Source organism: Cololabis saira, chromosome 10 (assembly GCF_033807715.1).
Source record: "Cololabis saira isolate AMF1-May2022 chromosome 10, fColSai1.1, whole genome shotgun sequence".
Taxonomy (NCBI): Eukaryota; Metazoa; Chordata; class Actinopteri; order Beloniformes; family Belonidae; genus Cololabis; species Cololabis saira.
This window is the reverse complement of record NC_084596.1, coordinates 1,954,971-1,979,686: the sequence shown is the minus strand read 5'-3', so window position 1 is coordinate 1,979,686 and position 24,716 is coordinate 1,954,971. Positions and strand designations below refer to the sequence as shown.

Here is a 24,716-nt window from a genome sequence, read left to right as displayed (position 1 = left end):
TCCTCGAGGGCCGGTGTCCTGCATGTTTTAGATGTGTCTAAAACTAAAACTAAAACTAAATAATCTTTACCATGTATGGTAACTATAAAAGTTACCATCCTTTATAGCTCTGTTACTTCACATAAAGCCAGGACAGTAGTGGAACAGGTTTGTGTACTAAATATATCACAGTGAGGTGAAATAAAGCTGCTCCAGAGGTAGAATGAACTTGTTGTGTCAACAGGGTTTTTATAACAAGTTGAAGACGTGTATTGAGGGCCCTGTGGCTTAGTTGGTCAAAGCATCTGTCTTGTAAACAGGAGATCCTGGGTTCAAATCCCAGCAGAGCCTTTAAACTCATGAAGACAAAGGTCGAAGTTACAAAGGATGTAACTCTTGTAATGTTTAAAACCACATACTTTGTGGAAAAAAGTATCCAATTTCTGGGTTTTCCACACGGTTGGATAAAGTCCTCTCCTCTGTTAGGGAGGAAACTGTTTGTCAACAATTACAATGTTTCTCAGTGTAGTAAGTGCTCATCAGTGAACTGTCATTGGCTGACCGTCACTGCCAGGGTTTTTGAGAAAGCTTTAAACCAGTCAGGAGTGCGTAGAAAAAGAGAGCTCTGTTCATTCAAATGTCAATTATCAATCTTCTCCAAGTCTATGGTCTCTTTTTAAGAGGATGCCTCTCTGGTGATCTGCCAGGCCCGTTAAAGCTTGGTTGTGTTTCCTTGACGTGCATAAAGCTTGTACAAGGTTGAAAAATGGAATGGCGACCGCCATCCAGCACATGGGTCTTGAACGTGTTAACGGTCGGCTTATGTACGTTACCCAAGCACACCTCTCCTATCACCACTCAGCCCAGATCCAGACGTTGGGCAAAGGGAGCATCATGTGGTCCGTTTATCTGCCGCCTGACCTTGTATGCTCTGAGCACGTCTCTTCCGAGTAGCAGAAGTATTTCAGCCTCTGGGTCCAGCTCTGGAATGTGTTTGGCAATATGAAGGAGATGAGGCTGGTGCAAAACTGCGCTGGGTGTTGGAATCTCCATCCGGTTGTTCGGGATCTCAGGACACTCAAGGAGTGGTGGAAGGGACATGAGGACTTTGCTATCCAGTGACTCGATTTGGTATCCCTCTGCCTTCTTGCCATATGTTTCTATAATGCCAGAGCAAGTTCTGAGATGATACGAGAATGGTTTGCTCTCCACACTGAACACCTCGTAGAACTCTGGTCTAGCTAAGGAACGATTGCTCTGGTCATCAAGAATTACGTAGGCTTTGATGGCTTTGTTCTTGAAACCCTTGGGATAAATCTTTACAAGGCAGATCTTAGAGCATGAATGACCCCACTGACCTAGGCCACAAACTTCATTGCAGCTTGTCGTAACATCAGTCACGTTAGAATAATCTTCTCCCTCCCCGCCATTCTCTTGTGGATGTGGAGGAGCGTTGACGCTCTGAGGTGATGGGCCAGGATGCATGGCTGCATCATGATAGGTGCTGTCACATTCAGAGCACTTCACAGAAAATTTGGAGTCTTTGGCAAGGTGGGAGGTCGAACCACAACACTTGAAACATATTCCTTTCTCTTTCAGGAAGGCCGTTCTGTCCTTGAGGAGTTTGTTTCTGAATGTCCTGCATTTTGTAAGCGGATGCGGTTTGTTGTGTAGCGGGCAGTTCTTGTTAGGGTCGTTGTTGGTCATAGAGACATCTGTTTTGTGTACTGTGATGGGTTTGTTGGTATTAAACTTCTTCACAGTTAATTTATCTGGTTTTGCGAGGGCCGTGTTGTTGCTTTGATGAACGAAGCTAGGGTCATTTCGTTTCTTTGCCTCATTGCACACAAAAGCACAAAAATAGTCAAAGGGAGGGAAGCGGCCATGGTTGTCTTCTTTGTACCATGACCCAGACGACACCCACTTCTCCTGAAGCCCATATGGGAGCTTTTCCACAATTGGTCCAATTCCACGGGAGGTGTCGAGATATGACAAACCTGTAAGGTATCCATCCTCCTTGGCGCCTTGTATCTCCATAAGCAGATCTTCAAGTTCACGCAACTTGGTGCGATCCTTGGCTGAAATCTTAGGAAAACTGTCCAACCGCTGAAACAGTGACTGTTCAATTATTTCAGGGGCAGCGTAGCAATCATGTAGTCTCTCCCAGGCTTTTTGTAAAGCCAGGTTGGGATTTTTTACATGCACTGAGCGAATGCATCTCACCTGTTCGCCAGACTCTTTTCCTAGCCATTTGGTCATGAGGTCCAATTCTTGGATTGCTGTGAGATGCACTTCAGCTGCTGCATTGGTGAATGAGGACTGCCATGCACGGAAATTCTCTGGCTTATCATTGAATTGGGACAGTCCTGATGTAACTAGATCTCGTCGTGCCAAGTACTGTGCCAAGGATTCTGGGAGAGATGGTGTGATAGCTGGAGGTTTACTTTGGGGAGTGTGGTACCTAGCGTGTAAGTTTATGGGAGAATCTTCCTTTTTGACTTCAGATTTTGCCTCAACTCTGGTTGGCTCAGGTAGGTTTGATTCTGTAATGTTCACAGTTGGTCGCCATGTCTTGAAGCTGTCATGTGATTGTGCAGGTACTGGAGGTTTGACAGGTGGATCCGGTAACTGTGGGGAGGGAGACTGATTTTGAAGGTCAATCTGAGTTTGAACATATTCGCTGGTACGTTGTAATCTAACCTTTTCTGATTCAGATTTTCCATTTTCCATTATGGCATGTACTTCTGCAGCATCTTCCCACACCTGTGCCTCCACCATGGCTGCATCTGCTTCTCAATGTAGCATTAGCACTTCCAACTCTGTGTCTATCCTAGTTGCTTCCAACTGATTTTGAGCATCTCTTGTTATCCTTTCTGCTTCTCTGGCAGCCTTTTTCATTTTCAGTTTAGCTTCTTGGTTAACATATGATGCTCTCACCTTGGCAGCTTCGGCTTTAGCTCTGGCGCGGGCCACACTTGATGCCGATGACTTGCTGCTCCTAGAACTGGATACAGACGACTTGTTGCTTGCTTCCATCTTGACTCCACTTAAACATCAAATGGTGCCTTTTCACTGTAGTGTTCTCGTTCAGTGTGTTGAAACTCCGACTAAACACCAAGTTAAACCATCGCTAATGAAGACAGAGTCGTAGTAAGGTTGAGCGTTTACTGTCACTCTTCTTCATTAACATCGTGGGGAAAACTGTGAATAAAACAATACAAAATATTCTGTTTTTAACTAAATATTGCATTGTACATGAATTTAAACATGAATTTACATCACTCTATGCACTTTAAGTAGAAATTAAAATGTTTTTTAACATGTAAGTAAATGTAAATAAAACTTCCTTTTTTAACCGTTCATCAAATGTAATTTTTTAACAAAGCATTACTATTTATGTTTTTTAACATCCTAAACATTAAATATAGCAACTTACATTATTGCCTCTATGATGTTTCCTAGCAGACGGACGCAGATTATATTCAGAGCATGCACCACATGTCTACCACCATTTTCTCAAGAACAGGAAGTGCCTAACAGGACGTGATGTCATCAGTGACCAAATACCAAAATAAACCGTTCTTTTAAACAAGTTAAACTTATAGCACATTAATACATCATTTCAAACTGTAATGAATACCAACTAATTATTTAAGAGACAAATAAATAACAATCAAAAGAATGCCTTAGAGGCAGCACACTCCCATGGCCATTTCTGTCCTCCGGTAAGGCAACCATTAGAATCCAGGGTGGAACACCAGGGGGATCTAAATTGGGCTCACAGAGAACTCCATGTTGTGTTACTTCGGTAGCACATGTACTAAAATTGGAACGATACAGAGAAGATTTGCATGGCCCCTGGGGGCGCATGGATGACACGCACAATTGTGGAGGGTTCCCAATTTTTCCTTTCATCCTGAATGTTTTAGATGCCCCCCTTTTTTAAATGATCAAATATTGTGTGTATTATTGAACTCCGTACCCTCCGTGAGGGTAGCTAAACCAAAGTGACCTGTAAAGAACGAATGTGAGTTAGGAGACCAGGGGCCTTATGTACTAAGGGCCAAATCCACAAAAGGACTGCGCGGCTTTTGCGGCCGCTAAACCGGTGCAAATGAGACAAAAAGAGAGCGTCTAATTCACAAAGCACCCGCAAAGGGCGAATTGCTCCACAAACTGCGCTGCCAAGCAAATAGTGGCAGTCTGCGCCGGTACCATTTGCATGCATGTAAATTAGGTAATTCGGCGCAAAATTGCCCCCTTTCTATGCAAATAAGCCTCATTGCAAAAAGCACCTAATTCACAAAGGCCAGGGCTATTTGCCGCACGCAAAAATAGTGGAGCAAATACCGTCTTTCAGAAGCGTGTATTAAACTGCGCGCAAACTCCTCACTCCCCGTCTCTCTGTTTCTCTCTCTCAATGTCATTCAAGCCTGTGTGATACTGAATGATATTAAGGGTGAAATCTACAGTCGGACATGACTGTACACAGTCAGATCAAGTGGGGTTGTGGACTTATCTCGGATTTAAAAATAAAAATAACAGGACGGAGCTCAGGATTCATCCATACAGTAGGGGCTGCTTTATTACAAACAATTCCACCATATAAACATAATCTAGAATGTGTGTGTTTAACAGCTTCATAATGTCATCACATATCACAACATATATCAGACTTAAAATAATAAAATAATAAATTAAAATAGCGCTGATCGTGTCCCTCTGTGTGAAGCTCAGTCAGTCAGGACTCTGGTGCTGCTGCTGCTGCTGCCGTGGTGACATGCGGGGAACCTCCTCACACTTTAGGACAGAACAAATGAGGGGCTGCGTTTAGGGAGCCCCACGGAGCCCCTAAAGGGACTCAGATTTTTTTTCATATATATGAGTTTTACTCGCGCGTGAAACCTTTACGTGCAGGTGTATGGTGCCTAAATTAGGGTCCCGCGTTAAAACGACGCAGAGCCTACGGCGTAGGGTACGCGGCGACGCGCACCTACGCCGTAGGCTCTGCGTTAAAGGAACGCAGAACCATAAACCCGCCCTGAGCAGCTCTGAGGGGAGACGGGAGAGGAGGAGAGGGAGCGGGGGGTGAAGCGGGGCTGCGGGGCCGTTTTCGTATCGCTTTCATACAGTGTACACATACAGCTTTCATACGTGTAGCAAAACAAAGAACATGAATTACCATGAGATCCTGATCTGATCCCGATCCAGTGTTAATGAAGTTACTGGTGCTGTGCCTTGTGCGTAAATGCGCACAGCCTCTTAACATTTGACATTTCATTAGCTTATGTCATGCAGACACTGAGGTCTTTTCTATCTATCTATCTATCTATCTATCTATCTATCTATCTATCTATCTATCTATCTATCTATCTATCTATCTATCTATCTATCTATCTATCTATCTATCTATCTATCTATCTATCTATCTATCTATCTATCTATCTATCTGCATGCGAAATACTAGAAGTACAAATACGTGAAAGTTGAGGCTATTGTGCTCTCTGCAGTTTTCACTGACCAATCTGTGTGCTGAAATACGGAGAACACTGGAAACAGCTCCGCTCACTCAGACAAGTGCAAATTGCACTCAGTCGCAAAACTTTATGGGCGTGTTTGCGCCGGTATATCATTAGAGCAAAATCTTTTGTGAATAGGACCTTAAAGCAGGGCAAATTGCGGGCGCTAATGCAGCGCAATTCACAGCGCTATTTGCGGGCGCAATCTGTTCTTTGTGGATTTACCCCTAAGAGTGCGGCGCACAAAAAACGTGCGTACGCCACTTTCAACGCTCACGGTCGGATGTACAAATAATGACGTGAACGTAGAAAGCTGCGGTCCTTCACTCACACATTAAGGCTTTTGTACGCACTTTTCTGAGGTTTTGTCCGTTGGCGACACTCACTGGTGATGCAGTGAAGTGCAGAATATGAGGAAACTTAACGTCAACAATAAGTTCACGACCACGTGAAGGACACGACAGTCCCGACATCACCAGATAAGTTACACAAGAGTGGAGCTGCAACAATCTCACAATCAACCACATGATCTGAACAAACAACTAAAGGCAGGAGCTCAACAATGGAACCCGCAAATCCTGATGGAGCTTTGGCTCCGTTAGAGGAACCTGCTGATGCAAGATCAGAAGCGAGTCCTCAGGCACCAGACTGATCTACTGGTCCAGGACTAAGACTGGACCATCAGCTGGTTCAGGTACCAAGAGGATCTTCTGGATCTCTGCCCTGAACTGGACCAGCTGCTCCGGTTCAGACCAACATGATGCTTCAGCTGGAGCTGCTGACAGGTCGGACATCTGTCTGTCGTCATGAGGACCGTATGGGAGGACTACTGGAGACCCTAAACATCCCATAACTGTGTCTGGACAGAAATACATTAAAATTAATTTTGAAGCAAAAACCGGTGTTGTGCCAAAAAGTGATTGCCTGCCAGAATCTGATTTCTTCTGATTTGTGGCCGCGGGAGCGCGCACAGCAGCCCGTTGAGCGAGAGCGCTAAAACGTCAGATTTCAGATTATGAAGCTCAAGAATGAGATCAAGTCATATTTAGGCAGAAACAACCTTTCATTAACTATATTTGGCCTTCAATCAATTTTTGGCAGGTAAAAAGACCCATTTTCAGGGGAGAAATCAGATTCTGGCAGGAAATCACTTTTTGGCACGACACCTGTCTCTCCTCCTGCGGATGCAACACTCCGAGTTACAGCAATTTTGCTCTTTATTTCTCACGTTTGCACCTCGATAATCCCGTCGGCACAAATTGTCTTTATTTCTGCAGCAGAGGAATCAGATCGTAATGCTTCATGTTTTAAATATAAATGTATTTTGTTCACATTGTTATACTTATGAGAGAGGTGATCACGGACATCCATAATGTGTAAGACTCAATAAACGTGTACATTGGTCTTAATCCGTTAGTATATAATATGCATGACAATAAAGCGGAACGAGGAGCCGTTTTTCATCCACCAAAAATTCTGGTGTCGGTTCATAAAATACAAACAAGAAAAGCAGAGTGTAATGATGCACTAACGCTGCCCATAAACATTAACAAACCCGTACGATCATAATAAAACCACAACTCTTCACCGAACGCAACGCAAAGCAAAGAACACCATAATTTAGGTGTCAATCTGAATCCCAGAAGGGCCGGTGTCCTGCATGTTTTAGATGTTTCCCTGCTTTAACACACCTGATTCTAATTAATCATCGTCACCAGCTTGTCACCAAAGTCTGGATAGTTGTGTTGATGACACAGTCACTTGTATCATGGTGCAATGAAGCAGGGAAACATCTAAAACCTGCAGGGACACCGGCCCTCGAGGACTGGAGTCCGACACCCCTAAATGCCCCAAAATGAATTATTTATTCCAGCTCAGAGCCGATGTTTTTTTTTTAATTTGTTTTACCTGATTTTGCACATTTCTTGTTAGGATGAGCGGTTTTTAATGGATAATTATCTTCATATCATATTCAAACATATATTTGAGGGAGGAGACGAGGCGGAGTGTTGTGCTCCCGCATGTGTGCTCAAATCCACGCTGATTGGGATGTACAGAGAAACCTGCGTGGATTTGGGCGAACGCACAGCTTTGTACATATGAATTTTTGCGGTCTTGTTAATTCCACGCATGGATTCACGTTGAAATCCATGCACTCTTAGTACATGAGGCCCCAGGTCTAACTCTCTGAAGGCTCTATAACCACAGAGGGACTCAAACCCTCAATCTTCTGATCCAAAGTCAGACGCCTTGTCCATTTTTGGAATGAGATTTGCACTTTCATTCAATCATTACTGATTGAACCTCATAAGTTGTTTTTTTTTAACTTACTATGCCAATGGTTTCGATTGTCAAACAAACTTGACACCTTTGGACATTTTAATGCCTTTTATATATTTATTTATTTATTTATTTATTTGAAGTCACACTCAGGGAGTAACTGACCGTCAGACACACCACGTAAAGAAATACAGGAAGAGTTGGAGGAGTAAACAGCAAAGTATTAAAGTCATAACTGACTAAAAGGAGATGAACCAGACATTACCCCCCTCTCAAGCAGTCCACATCTCTTAGAAGAACTTTAAGAATTGAATGTTTGAATTAAGTTTGGTAAAGAAACCTTCAATGTGATTTTCTTGTCTCATCAAGCTACATGTAATTTTTTCATTAAATTCTGATTGAGAGAAGTTGTTTGTGTTTATTTCACACACATTTGTCACAACTGCTGGTTACAAAGGTCTGTGCTCGGACTCCCTCCCCTTCACTATTATTCTGAAGAATAACTTAGTTTGAGACTGATGTTGCTGTTAAGTTTTCATTTTCCTGATTACATCAGGTGGTGCCCCGTTTTGATCAATTCATTTTGAAGATTCAATTTGATAAATAATCTATTTAATTAATTATTGAGCCAGTTTTAAGCAGAAGAATAAATCAGGTGTTGCATTATGGTTCTATTTTAGAACGACTGAAGTATCAGTGCATGTAACTCAAGGTTTTGCAAACAAGGCCTGGATCACTACATACACATACCTAGATACATACAAAAAAGAACCACGTCACATGAAGGCCGGTTAGCTCAGATGGTCAGAGCGTGATGCTAATAACGCCAAGGTCATGGGTTCAATCCCCATACTGGCCAAACTGGTGACCAGTTAATCTCTGAAAAATTTTCAGATTTTAAAGATTGTATGCTTCATTGTTAACTTTGACGTGGACCAAGAATTATTCACGTCTGCAGGATCACCTGCCTTGAAGAAATAAAGATGACAACTGGTAGTCTGACTAAATAATTTTACCTTTCTCACGAGTTCACCAACCAGACTAACTTTAGCTGCAACAGAAAACTTTGATATGTACCTGGAATTGTTCAAATCTGCATGATCACGATCAAGTTCTAGTTCTTCACACACACATTACAGTTTTTCTCAATTGGTTTGGTACATTTCTCACATCAGAATTGAAATTCTCAAAAGTTCTTGTTCAGTTTTCACATCATCATGCCATTTGTGCAGATGAAAAAGGCAGTTTCTCATTGCATTGAACAAATTGCAAATGCTTTTGTCCATCCATGCAAATGATTGTGTACAATTCTCAGTTTTTTCGTACATTATCAATTGCTTTTGTCATGCTAATCAAAATGCTTTGTTATAGGAATCTATCAAATAGTCTCTTTCCCCAAAACATTTAGGCTATAGTTCATCATATAAGTCTTCACATGCAAAATGATTTACCAAGCCATCATAACATGTCAAGCATATATACATTTCCATAAGACATTTGTCTGTAAATATGATCTAAATTGGTAAATTCCTCCCAGGTGAATCTAGACTTTCTCTAATGAAAAGAGTTGATCAACCAATGATCGACAGTTTTCTGAATGAGCTCAAGGGAGCATCTCATGAACAATCTACTGGGGAGTATATAGGTAACCAGAGCACAATAGAAAGTTACAATGTCTGACAATGGAAGGACAACAGCCAAGAAGAAGGAGAGGAAGAGGGGTGAGGCTGCGTGGTGGAGGAGTAGGAAGAGGAAGAGGCAGAAGAGGCGGACACATGCGTGTTCCTGATGAAATCAGAGCAACACTTGTAGACCATGTTTTGAATCATGAGCTGACTATGGCTGAAGCGGGGAGAAGGGTGCAGCCAAATGTTGGCAGAACAACTGTGTCCTCAATTATTCAAACTTTCCGCAGAGAGAACAGGTGTGTAATCTAACAGTATGTGCTGAATTACATGGAGTTTACTGTATTTACATGTCAATACAGTAATGCCCCATACAAAATTACAGTAGCCTATTCCACTGATGCTCTATACAATGCCATTGTGTCTTCCTCAAATTTGTTTTGGTTTACATTTCTATTTCCCACATAGGACTGCAAGACAAGTACACAGGGGTGGTAGAGGGCGGATTTTCACACCACACCAGGAGATGGCTATCTGCAACATTGTTGTTGAAAACAACGCCATTACACTGAGAGAGATACAGACTACTATTTTGCAGGACAATGACACATTTGCAAACATCCAAACAGTCAGTATCTCTACCATTGACAGAGTGCTAAAAAAACAACACATGCGCATGAAACAGCTATACACTGTCCCATTTGAAAGAAATGGTGAGAGGGTGAAGGAGCTGCGCTACCACTTTGTCCAGGTACAACTTTTATTCCAAAACCATATATAGATATGTCCTCGTTTGTAAGTCGCTTTGGGTTTACAGTAAAAGGTGTCTGCCAAATGCAATGTAATGTAAAGATGTACACTACACTACTGTAAGTGTGGCATTTGCACATATGCTATGGCTGTAGAAAAGAAGATGCAATATGTCATATACGTTTGATCTAACTTCTTTTGCAAATGCATGTAATGCAGTAATTCCAAAAATAACATTTTGTCTTCTGTATTTAGCGCATGATGGAACTGGAAGCTAGTGATCCACCCTGTCACTTCATTTACATGGACGAGGCTGGCTTCAATCTGACAAAGCGCAGAAGACGGGGTCGAAACCTTATTGGACATCGAGCAACCATTGATGTGCCAGGCCAAAGGGGTGGCAACATAACTATGTGTGCCGCAATATCAGATAACGGTGTGCTGACACACATTCCACTGATGTGTCCATACAACTCTGAACGTCTAATAGCATTCCTAGACACTTTGTACAGGGATCATATCCTAGGTGGCCCAGCCGAGAATATGGCCCAGCCCAAATATGCCATAATATGGGACAATGTAAGCTTCCACAAGTCAAACCTAGTAAGGCAGTGGTACGCAAACCATAACAGAATGGTGATGGAGTTCTTACCACCATACTCCCCATTCCTCAACCCCATTGAGGAATTTTTCTCAGCCTGGAGGTGGAAGGTGTATGACCGAGAGCCACACACACAAGTGACCCTTCTGGCTGCAATGGATGCAGCATGCCAAGACATTACTGCAGATTCCTGCATGGAGCATGGATTAGGCATGCAAGAAGATACTATCCACGCTGCCTTGCACGGGAGGACATCAGGTGTGACGTGGATGAGAATTTGTGGCCTAACAGACAGGAACGGGAAGAAGCTGAAGATCAGGATTGAGATTAGAATTTGGGGAGTTGTTCATATTTTTTTGTTTACCTACTGTATGACCTATGTTTATATTTTTGACCTATGTTTACACTTACGTATTGTATTTCACCTTTGTTATGTGCAGTGCTGTCTTTTTTTTTTCTTTACGGACTGCAATGTCAATGTTTGCCAATGAAGAAGTCATTCTGTAAATGTGAATCTTGTCTTTTCCAATCAATCTTACACGTATACATTATATGAGGTCAAATGTACACTTGTCATCACACCTAAACCACATTTTACATCAACATGTCCCTTCAAAGTGCCTTCAATTGCCAACATGACTAATGAATTTGACTGTCTTATCTGTACACAATGACACAATGATTAAACATTCTGATGGCACTGACAAGTATATTGACACAAAAACTTGCTTTTGAGGGATGGACTAAGGATTTTGAGCAAGAGACTGGCTTTTGCAGGTGATCCACAGTGTTTTGCTATTTGTTCAAACTGTTTTGAGAAATGCACTTGATCTTCTGCAAATTGCAACAATGATTGGAAAAATGTACCAAGGTGATTGAGAAAAACTGTAATTCTGATGCACGCACATTTCTGAGGTTTTGTCCAATGGCGGCACTCACCGGGGATGCAGTGAAGTCCAACGTAAGCTGAATCCCAATCTCCACCCTCACAGACTCACACACTTACGTGCGCGCTCCCGCGACTTGCGTAAGGGTTTAGGGCTGTCCCATTCCTAAAGTCGTTAAGGTTTAGGGCTGTCCCATTCCTAAAGTCGTTAAGTGCGCAAGGGCTCCCGCCAGACATTTTGAGCCCTTACTGCTCACTTCCCGTAAGTCAGCATCTCCGCAGACTTTTGGAAAGGGAATTACCCACAGTTCATTGCGTTGCGACATAAAAGGAAGTTACCAGGGAGAATGTAAACAAAACAGGGAGCGGAGGAAAAGGAACCATGTGCGACTGCGAGAAGAAAGAAGTTCACCTGTAAGTATAAATACATAGCCCACTGGTGATTTAAATTCAGAAACTGTTGTCCCGTGATGATTTTTCAACGGTCCTATTATTTCCTTTACAAACAGGGAGGGACCAACAAACGGAGGGAAGAAAACCAAAAAAAGGACAAATGAAGTTTGGACTTTCTTTAAGACTAAAGACAAGAAAAGAGGCTGAGGGAGCTGGATGAAAAGGAGGAGGAGAGGGAAAAGACATCATTGACATTTTTGGGAAGATGATGGACAAAATGTAGTTTTCTTCATCATTTTTGTATTCATAATTTGAGGTTCAATTTCTTTTGTTTTCATTTCATATTAGACAAATCCTCAGTTGACCTGGTGTTGAATAAACAAGACTTGCTTTTCTTTGATCTGAGTACAGTGTTTGAATTAAGATTCCCTATGTTAACAGAAATGCATACATGTAAATACTAGCAAGATAGTTTTAGATCCAACACAAACAAGTCAGGCAGTAAATTGGTTATTCATTTATTTATGACCACAAAATTTAAACAATTTCAGCAAGTTGAACAAAAACGTTGCAGTAAATAGTGATAATATAACTGACATATTTAACTCAGGTTACCATCAGTTTACACGCGCTTACAAAAAAGAAATTACTCTGTGATTGATCCTGGCATACTGGATGTGCTGGTATGGGTAGATTGAAAGAAAGACAATGTTAACAAGGAAATACATATTGTACTGTGCACATATTTAAATTGTGTTCTTTGTTGAATTTTATGCTCCTTTATATAGGCTACCACTTTGTTTTCAAACATCCGTAGGATGATCATTCCCAATTCCCAAACTTATAATACCGGTACGTAACAATTTGATCTGCCCTGTTTCCGGTTTCTGCTAAGTGCTGTCCCATTCCTATTTATACCATTTGGAGCCCTCACACCCTCGCACACTTGATCACTTCCAACTCACTTAAGTCTGTGAGGGTTCGGGGCTGGAGGGTTTAGGGTGGAGATTGGATTTCAGGGATTGTCTCCCTCATGCGCCCCTTGCCGGGTCCTTACTACTGGCAGAGTCCATTGTCCTTGTCTAAGTGTCCGGGCGGTAGCACCCCCCCTCTCCACCGCAATCAATTGAAGTGTGAATGGTCTGAAAATCTGATGCAAACACCCTAGTGGATATTGTTGTGTCCGTGTCACCTTTTCTTTCTTTTTGCAAAACTTTGAGAAGCACTCTTGCTGCTACAGGGGTGCTGTGACCCGGATTCGAACCGGGGTTGCTGCGGCCACAACGCAGAGTACTCACCACTATACGATCACAGCTTGAAAGGGTATGTGTACCCAGCTTTAGATATGTTTGAATGGTTTGACGTGGGTGGTGTCATCTGACTCGGTTTTGAGTACTTGACCTTCATGGGCATGAATTAGCCGCGAATGTACATAATCCCTTTTTGTCCGTTGTTCGCGAAGAATCGCGCTGGAGTAAAGGCTACGTAGGCTACGTAAGCTACGCCGTAGGCTACGTAAGCTATGCCGTAGGCTACGTAAGCTACGCCGTAGGCTAGGTAAGCTATGCCGTAGGCTACGTAACCTACGCCGTTGGCTAGGTAAGCTACGCCGTAGGCTACGTAAGCTACGCCGTAGGCTACGTAACCTACGCCGTAGGCTACGTAACCTACGCCGAAGGCTCTGCGTCGATTTGACTCGCCGACTGAGGGCAAACAGGCAGACTCGTCTCAGATTGTGACCGAGGGAGCAAGCATTTTTTTGTGAGAAATAGAGAGAAATAATCCTGTGACTCGTCAGATTTGTTTTGGATGTTTCTGATATAATAGTTTTCAGAAACCACAAAGTAATCCAGCTGTTATCTGGGTAATTTACACACTTTCAGATAAAGTTGCTGAAGATCACGCCAGAATAAAGGGATTTATGGTTCCGCGTTACACCAACGCAGAGCCTACGTAACCTACGCCGTCGGCTCTGCGTCGATTTAACGCGGACCCATAAACTCCGGAGCCTCTTCTCATCTCCGAAAACATCAAGTCAAATTTCTTAACAGGCGTTATTTGGATAAACTGAGCCCTGGTTGGGGATCTTAACGGTTACTTTTACGCCTGAAAAAATATTCAAACTTAATAAAGTGGCATATTAACAGCGCTACAGCTGAAATTAAAACAGCTTTTGGCTCTCAGCTTCCTGATCAGGGTAGGGATGAAAACGAGGGGGAGTAGGAGAAATGGGACAGGCACCTGGGCCAAGTGCCCTAGATCTCTAGTGCCCTAAAATCTCCCCCTTCTTTTTTAGGGGGTAGGGAAGAAAAGAAGGGCGAGTGGAGAAAAGAAGGGCGAGTGAAGAAAAGAAGGGCGAGTGAAGGGGAATTGGGATTGGGCCTTAGTGTGGCCCGCAAGTTTTATATTGTAGCAACCCCGCTGTTAGAGGCTGTGAGGGACAATGTTATGATGGTTTGGTTTCGTACTGTGTGCTGTCCAGTGAATGCGCCATACGTGCGAGTGAATTGGGGGACGGGGGTGTTTGTGTTTGTGTAAGTGTGAGAACAAGTGAGAGAGAGAGCAAAAAGAACAACTTTGGATGTATGAGTGTCGGAAAGCGGAGGCGGCGATTAAAATAATGTATAATATATATACATATATATATATATATATATATATATATATATATATATATATATATATATATATTTTTTTTTTTGTACACCAAAAAAGGACGAGTGAGAGACAAAACACACACACTTTGTTAAATTGAAGGGAAATTCAAGGGACACCACGGCTCCTTTACGCACACGCTGCGCTGAGGTTTGGGGAGCTGCTACTAAAAAAACTGCTAGTAATGACATTTGAGAAGTTTGGATTTTTTTCTGATGCGGCCCAGCCTCACTAGGTACTGCCTGGACCCGGTCCGGACCCGGTCCGGACCCGGTCCGGACCCGGTCCGGACCCGGTCCGGACCCGGTCCGGACCCGGTCTGGATCCGGTCCGGACCCGGTCTGGACCCGGTCTGGATGGACCCGGTCTGGACCTGGATCCGGGGACAGAATCCCTGGAATAAACGTGCCTCTGCAGGACCCTCTCCTGACCCAGACCAGGTCCAGACCGGGTCCAGGTCTGGACCTGATGGGGGGGGGTCTGATCCAAACTGGTTCTATAGGATCTGTCCAGGTCTTCATGCCGGTCAGATATCTGGACCTCACGTGACCCAGAACCGCCGCTACAAACTCGGTTTGGCCCGGTTTTGTGTCAGATGGTCCAGCTGGTACCGGGTCTGGACCTAAATGGACTTGTTTGGACCTGATCCCGGTCCGGTCCAGTCTGGGTTTCACAACAAAGATGCTAAAGCTGTTAAACCGTTTACATCAGGGGTCTCAAACTCGCTCAATTGCGGCCCACGTGCTTCCATGAACGAGTGGCTCGTGAAGGACGTCATGAAGGACATGGAGGTCAAACGGAGAAACAAGAGGTTCCTCATCTTCTGTTTCCAGTTGTCCAAAAGTGTCTCCTGCTGCAGACAAGATGCATGCTCAAAAAAGGGCGGTGGGAGCTTTGCAAACCTCTAGGTTTCTTGAGGGTTTTGTTGTTGTTGTTGTTGTTGTTTTGATGGTGGCTTGGTGGAACTTGGCTGGTCTGGATCCTGCAGAAAACTTCTTTATACTCAGCTTATAAATAAAGCTGAATTTGAATGTCATGTGACGTTAGCAAAAAAACATGGAGCTGCATGTCTGACATCAACCGCACACACACACACACACACACACACACACACACACACACACACACACACACACACACACACACACACACACACACACACACACACACCCTCAGCCTCAGTCATTAACAGGCTGATTCTCAGTTTCCAGTTCAGTCCTTCAGATTTACTGGTCCGTCTCTGTGTGGGTTAGAACTAGAGCTGGTCCAGGTCGGAACACAAACCGAAGACCAGTTCTCAGTTGTGAGACGGAAACTTCTGATGAAATCACTTCCTCTTCTTGCCCCGCCCATCTCAGAGAAACCAGAACTACCGAAGGAAAAAGCAGAAGTTCCTCTCAGATACAGGAAAACACACGACTCTGAACCCAAACGGAGGGTTAACCAGGACGACCAGAACCAAAACCAGGTCACCCAGAACCGAGGACAGGACTAGCTGATCCCTTCACCCTAACCCATCTCAGAGAAACCAGAACCAACGAAGAGAAAAGGCAAGGCAAGTTTATTTATAGAGCACAATTCAACACAAGGTAATTCAAAGTGCTTTACAGCGACACTAAAAGCGGCAATACACAATTAAACAGTATATAACAAATAAAATGAAATAAAATGATGAGAAAAGAAGGTAAAATAATAAAAAGTGTACCACAGGTACACATCTCATTCGCGGTTTTCAGAAAGTATTTCATTAAAGAGTATGCTTAAATACCAAATAAATAAAATAATATGAAAAGAGGTAAAATAATAAAAAGCACAAGTTGTTACAAATAAGGGCAGTAGAGTACAGCAGGTACTTATTTAATTTAGGAGAATGCTTCAGTAAACAGTAATGTTTTTAGGTCTGATTTAAAGGATCTACAGTTGGAGCAGACCTCAGGTCTACAGGAAGTTTGTTCCACCGGTGAGGAGCAGAATAACTGAACGCTGCCTCACCTTGCTTGGTTCTGGAAGTTCCTCAGATACAGGGAAACACACAACACTGAACCCCAGCTGGGGGTGAACCACGACTACCGGCACCAGAACCAGAACCAGCAGGACCCAGCAACCCAGCAACCAAGGACAGGACCAGCTGATCCTCCCCTCACCCTGACCCATCTCAAAGAAACCAGAACCAACGAACGTGTTGTAAAAACTTGGTTTTACATCACTTTATTTCTAATGAATTTACCAATGAAAATCAAAAGCCACTAGATATAAATAGAAAGTACTTCAGGTACTGTGGAGTGAGTTTAAAAACTGAGGTTTTCTGCAAAAACCTTTGTAATTTTTTTGTAATTTCCCGTTCCTGGCGTCCTACAAGTCGGTGGGCTTCTCTCCTCTCCTGGGGACGGGAGGTGTGCTCTGATTGGTCAACCGGTCAGTCACAGCGTCCATGAACGAGTGGCTCGTGAAGGACGTCATGAAGGACATGGCATCACTGAAGGAGCCGTCATGGGAGCTGTAGGTTGGAGGGTTGGAGGTCAACCGGAGAAACAAGAGGTTCCTCATCTTCTGTCTCCGATGCTGAAAAAAGGGCGGCCTTGGCTTCAGAAGGAGTTGCTCCTCGGGAAGCTCCTTCTGTTGGCCCCTTTAGTGGGTTAGGTGGTCAGACGGTGGTCAGACGGTTAAACGGTGGTCAGACGGTGGTTAAACGGTGGTCAGACGGTTAGACGGTGGTCAGACGGTTAAACGGTGGTCAGACGGTGGTTAGTCGGTGGTCAGACGGTGGTCAGACGGTGGTTAGTCGGTGGTTAGTCGGTGGTCAGACGGTGGTTAGTCGGTGGTCAGACGGTGGTCAGACGGTGGTCAGACGGTGGTCAGATGGTGGTCAGACAGTGGTCAGACGGTGATCAGACGGTTAAACGGTGGTCAGACGGTGGTTAGACGGTGGTCAGACGGTGGTCAGACGGTGGTCAGACGGTGGTCAGACGGTGATCAGACGGTTAAACGGTGGTCAGACGGTGGTTAGACGGTGGTCAGACGGTGGTCAGACGTTGGTCAGACGGTGGTCAGACGGTGGTTAGACGGTGGTCAGACGGTGGTCAGACGTTGGTCAGACGGTGGTCAGACGGTGGTCAGACGGTGATCAGACAGTTTAACGGTGGTCAGACGGTGGTCAGACGGTGGTTAGACGGTTAAACGGTGGTCAGACGGTTAAACGGTGGTCAGACGGTGGTCAGACGGTGGTCAGACGGTGGTTAGACGGTGGTCAGACGGTGGTCAGACGGTTAAACGGTGGTCAGACGGTTAAACGGTGGTCAGACGGTGGTCAGACGGTGGTCAGACGGTGGTCAGACGGTGGTTAGACGGTTAAACGGTGGTCAGACAGTGGTTAGATGGTGGTTAGATGGTGGTTAGACGGTGGTCAGACGGTGGTTAGACGGTGGTCAGACGGTGGTCAGACGGTGGTTAGACGGTGGTTAGACGGTGGTCAGACGGTGGTCAGACGGTTAAACGGTGGTCAGCCTATGAAATTATCTGTCCGCGCCGAGCAATTACATCCCTAGCTGGGTTTGGAACTTCCCCGCTATTCTTTCAAAAACAAAGGGAAAAGGTTAACCGAAAAGTAATGAACCAAAAGGAGATGGAGATCCCAGCCAAAAAGAACAAAAGAGAGGTAAGCACAGGGCCAGCCACGCAATGGGCCATCGGACCACGCACTTTCCCCCACTAAATAAGAAAACCCAGGTAAACCTATAACCACCAGCGGGTCGTGGCTCTCGCCAGCCCAGGAACCGGGATCTGCAGGCCCAGCCTGGCTCGGCCTCTCCGTCTCGGCCAGGAGCAACCGCGGGCCGGCGTCACCAACCCCGGGTCCCCTCCCGCCAGAGGCGCAGCTCCAGGCGGCCCTCGGAGCAGCGCACCCCACCTGTACTGGTCCCCGGAACCGCGGAGCAGCGCACTCCACCCGTGCCGGTCCCCGGGACCGCGGAGCAGCGCACCCCACCTGTCCTGGTCGTCGGGACCTCGATGGTCCGCCATGTGAGGGTGCAGGGCGGCCGGACCTTCTGCCACCCCGGAGCCCGGGTGAAAGATGTGGAGTCCGCCGCCCTGCGCCTGTGTGATCAGCACAGCTCGGCCTCCACGCTGGTCCTGGAGGCCGGAATCAACGACCTGAGAAATCGGCAGTCGGAGGTCCTGAAGCAGGAATTCAGGGTCATGGTGGACCGCCTGCTGGACACAGGGAAGCGGCTGGTCATTTCCGGGCCGCTTCCCCCGCCGCGCTACGGGGACGTCACCACCAGTCGCCTCCGCCAGCTGCACCGGTGGTTGAAGGGATACTGCCTGGACCAAGGTATCCCATATGTGGACAATTTTATGGCTTTTTTAAACAGACCCCACCTTTTTAAACATGACGGCCTCCACCCAAACCAGGTGGGGTCACGGCTTTTATCAGTAAACATTGACTTGACAGTCCAGTCCTGCACCACCTCATGACTCACCGTTAACACACAGACACATAGGAGCACATCTCACTCACCCCCACCCACCACATACACCAACACCACACACACCTGTACAGCACCACCACCACCCCTGTCACCAGAATCTCTGGACACCTACATTATCAAAACACTCATCTCAAGCAGAAAAACAAAGCACAGGAATGTTTTTAGATCGAGCTATGTTTTTAATGTTCCATTAAAACGTCATGATGAGCGCGCGTTCGGCACAGACATCAAGATGGCTGTGCTGAACGTGCGCTCTCTTTTAAACAAATCCTTTATTATAAATGACCTGATTTTAGACAGGAAACTGGACTGTATTCTCCTTACAGAGACATGGCTTGGCACAGATGCACCTGTTGTTCTCACTGAGGCCTCCCCGCCAGATTTTAACTTTCTATTTTCTACCAGGGGGGGCAAGAGAGGGGGCGGAACTGCATCAATAACAAAAACAACTATGTCATCCAATGCAGTTCCTTTTAACAGCTACACATCATTTGAATATCATGCTTTTGTTTTTAGCAACCCCCCAATTCTCTGCATAACGGTCTACAGACCCCCACAGTATTCCACCTGTTTTATCAGCCAATTCTCTGAACTCTTATCAATTATTCACACCTCTTACAACAGGATCTTAATAACTGGTGATTTTAATCTGCACTTAGACAACATCTCAGACCCAGTATCTAGAGAATTTTTAAACCTTTTAAACTGTCTAGATTTTAAGCAACATGTTACACAGCCGACCCACAGCAGAGGGCGCACCCTGGACCTGGTCATAACCTACGGCCTGTCCCTGGGTGCGTGCTCTGTTGTGGACCTGGCTGTGTCTGACCATTTTTGCGTGTTTTTTAACATCACCAGTTTTAACCAGCGGGAGGCCCCGGTGAGAACGGTGAGGAAACGTAACCTAACTCCTGAATTGGCTGCAAATTTTATCCAGATTTTACAGAACACTCCTGCAGAAATTTTACCAGCTCCCTGTGATTTTATCGTTGACAATTTTAACAAAATACTCAAAACAACGCTGGACTCAGTGGCTCCGATTTTAACTAAAAGAATTAGCATAAAACCTACACCCCCATGGAGAACTGAGGAAATAAAGAAACTAAAAAGAAACTGCAGGAGTGCCGAAAGAAGATGGAGGAAATCAAAATTAACAGTTCATTATGACATTTTTTGCCAACACCTTAAGTACTACAATAACAGTATTAAAAAAGCAAGAACCGCCCATTTCAAAAACCTAATTCTAAATAACAAAAACAATTCCAAATTCCTTTTCTCCACAATAGATCTTCTAACAAATGGAAACCTGAACAGATCCCATAAGACAGCAACAGATGCCCTCTGTGAGGATTTTGCAGACCACTTCAGGGGTAAAATTGACGACATTAGATCCAGTCTTTTATCTCAACAGATTTTAACTCTTAACACACCTGGATCAATGCTTTTACCTGAGGAAACACTGGAGAGTTTTGCCTTGGTTGATGCGGGGACACTTTGTAGAGTTTTCTCCAAGGTAAAGCCCACAACCTGCCTTTTAGACCCCATTCCCACACCGTTTTTTAAAACACTCTATGGGTTCTTTGAGGAACAGCTTTTGTATTTGGTCAACTGTTCTCTTCAGACGGGTGCCTTCCCCGCCGCCTTTAAAACGGCGGTGGTGAAGCCCCTTCTGAAGAAGAGTGGGTTGGACCCCAATGTTTTAAATAACTACCGGCCTGTATCCAACTTACCGTTTTTAAGCAAAATTTTAGAAAAACTTGTTTTTAATCAAGTGAATGAATTTTTAAACTCAACACACATTTTAGAGGCTCATCAGTCCGGTTTTAGGATGAACCACAGTACAGAGACAGCACTTTTAAAAATTTTAAATGACATCAGGTGCAATTTAGATAACCAAAAACTCACAGTCTTGGTTCTGCTGGATCTAACCGCCGCCTTCGATACAGTAGACCATCACATTTTATTAAACAGACTGAAGCACCTGGTCGGCCTCTCTGGTACTGTTCTTAAATGGTTCACGTCCTACCTCACTGATCGAAGTTTCTTCGTAAGTATGGATACATGTTCCTCAGGAACCTATAAGATAAAGTGTGGGGTTCCCCAAGGGTCAATTTTAGGTCCAACTCTTTTTAATCTGTACATGCTGCCCCTTGGGGACGTCATCAGGAGACACGGCATCAGCTTCCATAGTTACGCTGACGATACGCAACTGTACATCGCCGTGTCTCCTGATGACACTGGGCCAATTGATGCCCTTTTTAACTGTATTTTAGACATCAAGTCATGGATGGCAGCAAACTTCCTACAGCTCAACCAGGACAAAACAGAGATTTTACTCATCGGTCCCGAAGGCCAGAGAGAGAAACTTTTACCAAAGTTACAGGATTTTAAACCCTCAAAATCAGTTAAAAATCTGGGCGTGATTTTTGACTCTGAGCTCACTTTTATTCCACATATTAAAAACATAACAAAGATCGGTTTTTACCATCTTAAGAACATAGCCAGAGTCCGCCCGTTTCTCTCTCAGGCCAGTACGGAGGTGCTAATGCATGCTTTTATCTCATGTCGTTTAGATTATTGTAACGCCCTGCTCTCTGGTCTTCCCAAAAAGAACATGTACAACCTACAATTATTACAGAATTCAGCCGCACGCGTGCTGACGAGGACCAGAGGGCGGGAGCACATTACACCTGTTTTAAAATCGCTGCATTGGCTCCCCGTGCGCTTCAGGATCGATTTTAAGGTTCTTTTACTAGTTTTTAAGTGTCTTAATGGTCTTGGGCCTTCTTATTTGTCTGCACTACTTTTACCCTATCAACCCTCACGGACCCTGAGGTCCTCCGGTGCTGGCCTTTTAACCATACCAAAAGTTAGAACCAGGACACACGGGGAGGCGGCATTCAGTTTTTATGGTCCCCGATTGTGGAACAGCCTCCCGGAGAACCTCAGGGCCGCAGAGACTGTTGATGTTTTTAAAAAGAGGCTCAAGACCCATCTCTTTAATCAGGCTTTTAACTGACTCATTTAACTCTTTTACATTTCTTATGCTCACCCTTATTTTTATTGAATCTTACTGCTCTGTTTTATATTTAGTTTATCCTTTCTTATCGTATTTTATTTTTGTTTAATCTCAATGTTTTATCTAAATATTTTAGTTGTTATTTATGGTCTATTTTATACATTTTACTGTTTTATTATTTTAGTTTTTAATGTCTTACTTTCTAGACATACTTTTAGGATTTAATGTTTGTATGTTTTATGTTTTTTATAAACTCCTTTAGTGTATTTTATCCTGTTTTCTTGTAGCGTTTATCTCCAGTATTTCCTCATAGGGAGCCTCCATGCTGGGAGTGACTCTGGCCTGCAGGGGGTCGTCCTGGGGGTGGTTCTGGCCTGGATGGTTGTGGAGCTCTGCACCACGGCTTCACCGCTGTGGTGTGGACTCCTCTATCCGTCCGGGCCGGGATGGTCTCTGTGGGCCCCCCCCCCTTGTAGCTGCGGGCTATGAGACCTCCTGGCGTGGACAGCTCCCTGTTACCGTTTCGTCACCTGGATCCTCTGTGCCTAGCCATGTCTACACCATGTGTCTGCGTGCGTGTCTGTGTGTGTAATTTAGGAATTTAGGTGAATTGTAGTGTGCTTTTGTCTGCGGGGAGGGGGGGGGGAGGGGCATTAATAAGTTTTATGTTTATTTGTTTTTTCTTGTTTTTTTTTTTTCCTGTTAAGCACTTTGTGTTTCATTATTTGTAGGAAAAGTGCTATATAAATAAAATTTGATTTGATTTGATTTGAAACAAAACTGATAAAACAGGACTACCGGCAATCTCCAACTCAAACTAAAATAAGAAAACTTTTCCCATGTTACAAGGAACGCACGAGAAACAACACCTGCCGTCTGGACACCTGTTACGAGCATAACTAATGACTGGCCCTGAGACTAGAACTCTCCCGTACCGAGCCCAAAGTAACAAAACAAACAAACTTATACAATCTACAAACCAAAACAATGCACAACACCTCGGCACAAATCTTCCAACTTATCACACTCAGACAGCAAAAATCCGTTAGCATCTTAGCATGGCCTCTCCGTCTCCCACCGTTTCACCTATTTGCTGCTCAGTGTGTGAAATGTTTAGCTATTCCTCTGCCTCTTTTAGTGAAGACGGTAAGTGCTTAAAGTGTAGTTTATTTACAGGGCTGGAGGCGAGGCTCAGTCAGTTAGAGGTCCGGTTCCGCCAATTTGACCATAGTCCGATAGACCCGTCAGCTAACCAGGCTAAGCCATCGGCGGACCGGCCCATAGCAGCTGAGGCTAGCCGCTCCCCTGCAGCTCCCAAGCCGGCCAGTCAGGACCGGTGGGTGACGGTTCGGAGGAAGCGTAGTCCTAAAGGGCTCACGGAACACCACCACCCGCTTCATGTGTCCAACCGATTTTCCCCACTCAGCGACACACCCGTTGAGAAGCCGACCCTGGTGATTGGCGACTCCATAGTCCGGCATGTGAGGCCGACTCCAGCGACCATAGTTAGGTGTATCCCGGGGGCCAGAGCGGGCGACATTGAAGCAAATTTGAAGCTACTGGCAAAGGGTAATCATTAATATGGTAAAGTTATCATCCATGTCGGAGCTAATGACTCCCGTCTTCGCCAGTCGCAAGTCACTAAAATGAATATTGTCTTGGTGTGTAACTACGCCAAAACCATGTCGGACTCCGTAGGTTTCTCTGGTCCCCTCCCCAATCTGACCAGCGATGACATGTTTAGTCGCATGCTCTCGCTCCGTCGCTGGTTGTATCGGTGGTGTTCAGAAAACGACGTGGCCTTTATTGACAATTGGGAGACGTTCTGGGGAAAGCCCAGTCTGATTAGAAGAGACGGCATTCATCCCACCCGGGATGGTGCTGCTCTTGTCTCTAGTAATTTGGCCTGTTTTAATAAACCCTCTCCCTGACATCGCAGGGTCCAGGCCACGATGCAGAGCTGCAGTTTAAGACACTTCTCTGCTGCTTCCCGAGGACCAACGCCTGCCAATAAAACTGTAGGATTGCATTATGTAATTGGCGACTCTAAAACTACAGGATTACATGATGTAATTGGCAACTCTAACCAGGTGCCTAGCAAAATAGAAGTGGTTGCAGTTCCCCGCCCTCCAAAAGTTCACCAGGTGCAGCGTTTTGGAGGCGTTAACCAAAATAACCTTGTAAAAATTAAAACCAATGCACATTTGGTACCAATAAGACACCGAAAAATTAGATGCGGACTACTAAATATACGATCGTTAAGCTCCAAGTCTCTGTTAGTAAATGATATAATTACAGAGAGCAGGAGTGATATTTTTCTGCTTAACGGAAACATGGTTACAGGAGGAAGAGTATGTTAGTTTGAATGAATCGACTCCGCCCGGCTATTTTAATCATCACATTCCTAGAAGCACGGGCCGAGGCGGAGGAGTCGCAGCAATTTATAACTCCAGTCTCCAAATAAGAATTGAACCTTAGTGCAATTATAATACATTTGAAAGCCTCACGCTTAGTCAGAA

General features: G+C 44.6%; 4 non-coding genes and 1 pseudogene across 4 annotated transcripts; 4 read left to right on the top strand and 1 right to left on the bottom strand.

The window, feature by feature from the left end:
* The first annotated feature begins 256 nt into the window (after nucleotides 1-256).
* On the top strand, nucleotides 257-330 carry trnat-ugu (transfer RNA threonine (anticodon UGU)). The gene has a single exon. It is a non-coding gene; the product is annotated as a tRNA-Thr (tRNA).
* A 3,446-nt stretch (nucleotides 331-3,776) lies between these two features.
* On the top strand, nucleotides 3,777-3,886 carry LOC133453223 (U6 spliceosomal RNA). The gene has a single exon (XR_009783342.1). It is a non-coding gene; the product is annotated as a U6 spliceosomal RNA (small nuclear RNA).
* Nucleotides 3,887-8,563: 4,677 nt separating this feature from the next.
* On the top strand, nucleotides 8,564-8,637 carry trnai-aau (transfer RNA isoleucine (anticodon AAU)). Its single transcript has one exon. It is a non-coding gene; the product is annotated as a tRNA-Ile (tRNA).
* A 4,639-nt stretch (nucleotides 8,638-13,276) lies between these two features.
* Nucleotides 13,277-13,348, bottom strand: trnah-gug (transfer RNA histidin (anticodon GUG)). Its single transcript has one exon. It is a non-coding gene; the product is annotated as a tRNA-His (tRNA).
* Nucleotides 13,349-23,255: 9,907 nt separating this feature from the next.
* On the top strand, nucleotides 23,256-24,113 carry LOC133451777 (uncharacterized; annotated as a pseudogene).
* Nucleotides 24,114-24,716: the final 603 nt, after the last annotated feature.